At 39.0% G+C, this 6,675-nt stretch overlaps 1 non-coding gene across 1 annotated transcript; it reads left to right on the top strand.

The window, feature by feature from the left end:
- Positions 1-6,417: 6,417 nt before the first annotated feature.
- On the top strand, positions 6,418-6,490 carry trnaq-uug (transfer RNA glutamine (anticodon UUG)). The gene has a single exon. It is a non-coding gene; the product is annotated as a tRNA-Gln (tRNA).
- The last annotated feature ends 185 nt before the right edge of the window (positions 6,491-6,675 follow it).

Genomic DNA, 6,675 nt, shown 5'->3' with positions numbered 1-6,675 from the left:
AAAAAAAAAAAAAAAAAAAAAGACCAGAAAAAAAAGGCGGTTATTTTCTTTGATGTTATGCCTTTACACCAAACATTAGATACAGCTCAAATCATGAACCAAGAGTGGAGAGAGAAGAAAAAAAGAAAAGAAAAAAAACCCACATTTAAACAATCCAAACCAACAAAAAAAACCCAACACAACATGATACACCATCAGAAAAGAACAAAATCAAAAGAAATGTAAATTCTCAGTTCCTTAACTGAGTAATATCAATGTAAGTGTAACGAGGAGTCAGAGGCGTTCGGATCCATTTGCAGCTTTTATTTAAATCAAAGGCAGAGTTAAACAGGCAGTAATCAAACAACAGCGTAACGAACAGCAGGGATAATCCAGGAGAGTAAACAGAGGCAGAGCAAGGGTCAGGGCAGGCGGCAGAGAATCACTAGTAGTAACAGTCCAAGGTAATACACAAGAGATCTCAAGACAGGGGATAAATGCTCAGAAATGTAGCTGGGGCAATACAAGACTTCACGAACACAGAGTCTGGGAGCCGCTTAAATAGGGAAGCTGAGGCCTGATTTGTGACAGTAAGGCAAGACAAAGAAATAATACCCAACCAACCCCAGTAACAAAATTCAAGCAAACACCTGAACCAAATCGACTTACAACAAAACCAAATGATACAAATAAGAACACAATAAACAACCCAAACAACGAAGCATTTTGAGCCAGATCACACCTCATACTCACATTTTCATGCTGGCTCCCTGTTACAACAGGACCAAATTTGCATCATAATTGTAAAACTCCCTCGCCTTTGTTTGAGCATGGTTGCAATGACACATAGCCACAGCTAAATACAGACACATATAATACCATTTGATCTTCACACGCACAGAGTCAAATCTACATCTGTCTGAGACTGCCTCAAAAATGTATGCATATGTTAAGTCTACACATCTAGACTGTATTATAATTGTGGATTTCATCCCATTATTGTTTGTTTTGGTTTATCTAATCACTTAGCTATCATCTCACCAAGTTTCAAATGTAAATGAGTATTTCTCACTTTTGCCTAAGTACAAACATTTTCATTAATATATCATGTAACAAATTTGATTTCTGTTTCTTTGTATGTTCTCCATTTCAGTTGAAACGATTGTTTTTGGACATTTGAATCTCTGTATTTGGTTACACTGAATATTTTGCTGATACTCTTAATGATGAGAGGGGGTGTTAAAACCAACAATTGTTGATTTTATTATAATGCAATTTATTTTAATGTTTCCAAAAACAGTGTAAGAGCTTTTCAGATCATCTTTTGTTCTCACCTTGACCATCTTTTTAAGTACATCAATTTAAGGGCTTTTTGCCAGAGATAAATTCAATCTGACCACATCAAACCTCTGACCAGTGACAAATGCCATGTAAACGTTTGCTGTTTGTTGTGCCATATGATCTTTTAAAATCACAGGATCCTTGCTGCACGCGTTCACATCCTGTGCCCAGCCTCAGAAAGAGGCACACATGGGTTCCACCATGTTCAGTGCCTGCTCTTGGGGAGGTGTAAATTATTTGATGGACGATTTGCATATCTATGAAGGTTGCAATACCATTTGATGAAGATCTCTCACACAGGACTGAAAGGAGAACAAAGACTGACCAGATGCAATTGCAACAAGTCTGGACCAGAAGACTGAAGATGACATCTGCAAACTACAGAAAGCATGTTTTCATGGACTGTGTCAACTTTTGCCTCTTTAAGTGTGTCCAACGGTGCCAAGGGAGGACTTTGTAGGGTCTTCTAGGGTCAAAGACTTCTGCTTTACTGTCCCAAACATATCTTCAGTAACAAAAGGACCATTTGGCATTCCTGAAGGCACAGAAGTGATCATAGTGATCAAGGCCTGTAGGCCAACATGTCTGCTAATTGTCACACCTTTTGCACAGTGGGTGAAGCTGTAATCTGCTGATTGGTCAGTTTGAATGTCTCACATTTGGTTTTTAGTCACATGGTCAAGGAAGGGAAAAAAAAAAGATTGTAACTGTAGCTCTGGCTCTTTCCTTTGCTGCCTCTTTTCTTTGCTGGCACTCTCTTATTGGGGCTCTGCCCTCTCTCCCTCGCCCTCTCTCTCTCTCTCTCTCTCTCAGGTAATATTTCACATACATGCTGGGTACAATTAATTGTTTATATTTTACCATCCTTCATCTATTTTGTAATCAATTCAAGTGTAACTCTAACAAAATACTGTTGTTAAACCACTTCGATTATAAATGATGTGCTAACTAGTCTTGATTCAACATTAATATCGAAGTGCTACCTATTGCAATACAATATAGTCACTCAATAGCAACGCTCTCCCACATATTTAGCTATTCTAACTGCGCTTATTTCCGTCGTTGGTATAAGTGGCAGTGGGTGGTAATAGACTAGAAATGTACAGTTTTATACCATCGTGCCGATAACGTTTCTTTAGTCATTCGGCAATCCTACAGCCTGAACCACTGTAGGGAATCCACCCTTACAATCCCAAAGACAGTAACTTATTATTGTTTCTTCCATAACCCTTTTAAAGTGCACTCTGGAGAAGAATCTCTCTCTCTCTCTCTCTCTCTCTCTCTCTCTCTCTCTCTCTCTCTCTCTCAGGTAATATTTCACATACATGCTGGGTACAATTAATTGTTTATATTTTACCATCCTTCATCTATTTTGTAATCAATTCAAGTGTAACTCTAACAAAATACTGTTGTTAAACCACTTCGATTATAAATGATGTGCTAACTAGTCTTGATTCAACATTAACATTAAAGTGCTACCAATTGCAATACAATTGAATCCGATGGGGTCCACTGTTAGGTGATTGTTCATCCTTGAGATGTTAACTCAAAATTGCCTTTGTAATGTTAGCAGCTGTAGGAACCTTCTGAGGGCTGCATTCATCTGCAGAACACTCAGTCTCAGCAGGTGTGTGTCACTTGAGTTTGGCAGGTGGATGAATGTCTCCAGGGTTTCTACCTGTGGCCGAGCTCAGCATGTGAGCACAGTTCAGTGAGTCAATCTGGGCCTTTATGACTTGTTCAGTTTACGTGTCATTCCTTTATGGAGAAACATCTGCTCCTTGTGGCACCTTCCCTAGGACGATAGTCTGACCCATCTTCATGAATCCTCTCACCTCCAGCGGTGCGGTTATCTGGGCAGACTTCAATAGGTGAAGGGGTTCTCCTTGCTTACACACTGCTTTGTGTGAAACACCTGAAAAGAATCTTAGTGGCCATTCAATGATTGAATTCTGATCAACTTAACGTCGTCACCCATGTAAGATAGAAAAGTCGTAAGTTAATATAAGAACAATGAAACAAAAGAGAAACCTGATGAATTCATGTCAGCAAGTGCGAGTGGTACATCTGGTGTTAAATGTCTTTCAACGTCACGTATGGTAGAGTGATCCCATGTAAGCATAAATTTAGGTATTCTTGGTCTGAATGACTCAAAGGAAATGCAGCAATAGGTCAGTATAACTTGAACATTAATGTAGAGGTATGCATCAATAAACAAGCCATATAATGACAATAATAATAATATTCGATCACAATTATGAAGGTATACATAATAATCACACTGTTCATTCAGGAATCTTCCAATGCAAGCCACTTATGTAGATTCAAGGTTTCTAAGAAATGACTTAGAACATGATTAAGAATTTTTCTAGAATGGAAATCCTGAATTCCTTGTAACAGTTTGTGTGTGTGTGTGTGGGTGGGTTTTGGTGTGTATGAATGGGTATCTGATATGCAGGCTAAGTCACAGTTGATGGTTTGGTAAAATTTTACACTTTATGATTGACTGATAGAAATGAAGTGCAGGCACTTCACATTTGATCATTTTATAATGTTTTTGTTATTAGTGATGTGTTGGGAAACCAGGGGCCCTCTGGCTTGTCAACCACCCTAATAACATTCAGAAAGATTAAATATTTAAAATTGTAATGGCTTGTCTGCCTCTGTGTTTAGAATTTACACCATCGATCTGTGACTAGCCATGCAAATGTGTGTTACAGTGTTGTTTCATGAGTTTGCAGATGGTTGTAAATAGTATATGTTGTGTGTCTTTTTTAGACTGTCATCATGGGATTAATTCTATTGTGCTATGTGTGTGAGATTATGTGGTTCAGTCAGTGTGAAGATGGACAATGGATCTTTAGTGGAGTACCAAGTTTGTAATCTAAGCCATCATTGTCTTCTGTGATGTGTAGTGTTCAGACTGGATAGTCTAGATGAGGTGATGATGCAGTGGTGGAGGTGTGTGCTCTGTGCTCATGTCTGGGAGATGGGTGGAATCTAATCTATAACAATCTGTGTTGCAAAATTCAGTTCCAGTGCTAATCCGGGAGGCCATGTAGATATCTGTGTAGTAATGTTCTACTGTGAGGTGTGAATGGCCCCTTCAAGTGTCTTCGCACCCATCTCCTGCGTTTCAGGTTATGTTCTAACAATTCCGTTGTCCTGGCTTGATGCAGATGGGAACAGGCACCTTCCTGGTATCTGACCTCCAAGGAATCGCAGTGGTCAACCTGAGACAGGAACAAATACAGAGAGAACCACAGTTAATTTTGAACTTCTCATCAGTTTCACGTTCAGACGTGGAATTATTTTAACTACATTCATCATCATGTATTGTAATTTTAATTCCAGATGTCACATGAAACTGAGTCTCATTGGTCAGATCTGAATTACTGCTACTGTTTCAGTGCAGTCTGAGTGTGTAACACCTGATTCTGCTCTTGCAGTTGAGCCTTCACAGTCTCATTGGTCAGATCTGAATTACTGCTACTGTTTCAGTGCAGTCTGAGTGTGTAACACCTGATGCTGCTCTTGCAGTTGAGCCTTCACAGTCTGCCGTGTCATGAGCATTAGAAGCCCCAGTTCTGCTGGGGAAATTTTCTAGATTAATTGGTGTTTTTATCACCCATGTCGTCATGAACTCCAATGGACCAATGTCCATGGCTTTAGTTGCAGTTGCTCTCATTACAGTCAGATCTGTGGGCAGAAATGTGTTCCCTATCAAAAGCTACTCTCGATGCTGCGTTCAATAACGCTTATGAGAACATTCTTTGTTCGACCAGTTCTGAAGAATGTGTGCCAAACACGCCAAGAATTGGCTTAAATAACTTCGGTAGGTGACGTCATTAATTACACGCAGCTGAGAGGTTATAAATACACGTGAAACGGACACATCCTGAGGTTTCTTTGTCTTCAAGGACCGTATTGTGGGTGTGTGTTTGTGAGAAGCAAGTGTTTCTCCCTGCTGCATTGCAGTTAAAAAAAAGAGAAGGAAAGACATTACTTACCATCATTATGTCGGAGTCTGAGAAGAGATGCGTGCGTCCTTGTCAGAGGCTCATCTCGAAGGATGATCCGCATAATTTTTGCTTCGAGTGTTTGCGAGCACTGCAATCTTTTGCCAATCAAAGTGTTTTTAAGTGATCAGAATGATTGGTTAGAGGAATGGGAAACATTGTTTTTATTTGGCTTTAATGGAAAAGCAAAAAATGTTTATACTTTAAATTTATGGTTAACAGTAGCAAGATATACGATTTGGAGACGAAGGAATAAAATTACATTGAAGAAAAAGGAACTGTTATTGTGTAGCTTATTTAAACAGTATTTGACTGCAGTGATAGAGGACATATATGATTATTTTAATATGAATAGACAAATGGTTGTATTTAACAAATATATTGTAGAAAATAACCCATACATTGTAAAAACATGGTCTGGTTTTAATGTAATTTTGCCTGAAATGTTCTAACTTTTTTTTTTGTTTGTTTTGTTTTGTGAATACACTTCAAATGTAAAGCTGTGAATGTATGAAATTTGTGTAATTTTAATTAAAAAAAAAAGAAGGCATCAGCCTTCGGAGCTGGGGATTGTGGGTTCGAGTCCTACCTGGGTCATCTTTGAGAACCAACATTTAAATTGGCTGCGCAAGAAATTCCAGGATGATAAGTTCAAAGTTACACAATAGGTGTGACAAAGGAGCATGAGAGTTAGCATAGAACTGGCAATTTTCTGAAAGCCCTGTCAGTTTGACTTCCTTAAGGAAAGATCTATCAGTTTATCTTGCATCAGACTGTCTGTGGGTTAACTGAACAGAGGGCCCAGTGGCCTAATCAGGGGTTTCATTTAAATTGGCTATGCAAGAAATTAAAGCATGATAAGTTCAAAGTGACATTATAGCCATGAGAATAAGCATAGAACTGGCAATCTTATGAGGAATTTTTTTTTAGTTTAGTGTGAGCCAGACTGTCTGTGAATACCTCTGGCTCCACCAGAAAAAGTCCCAGTGGCCTAAAGGGTTATGGCATTAGTTTCTGTGTTCAAGTCCCACCTGGATTGCTTTTGTTTTGTTTGGTTGGTGGGTGGAACAACAAAAAAGGCCCAGTGGCATACTGGATAAGGCACCAGCCTTTGGAGCTGGGGATTGTGGGTTCGAGTCCCACCTTGGTCATCATTGAGAGCTTTTGTTTAAATTGGCTGAACAAGATATTCAAGTATGAAAAGTTCAACGTGACACTATAGCTATTAGAATAAGCATAGAAAAGTCCCAGTGGCCTAATGGTTTATGTCATCAGCCTCTGTGTTCAAGTTCCACCTGGGTTGCTTTTGTTGTGTTACATTTAAGTTGGCTGCGCA

Source organism: Sinocyclocheilus anshuiensis, unplaced genomic scaffold (assembly GCF_001515605.1).
Source record: "Sinocyclocheilus anshuiensis isolate Anshui unplaced genomic scaffold, SAMN03320099.WGS_v1.1 scaffold4593, whole genome shotgun sequence".
NCBI classification, from domain to species: domain Eukaryota; kingdom Metazoa; phylum Chordata; class Actinopteri; order Cypriniformes; family Cyprinidae; genus Sinocyclocheilus; species Sinocyclocheilus anshuiensis.
Note: the sequence above shows the minus strand (reverse complement) of the source record. Positions and strands in the feature narration are given on the sequence as shown.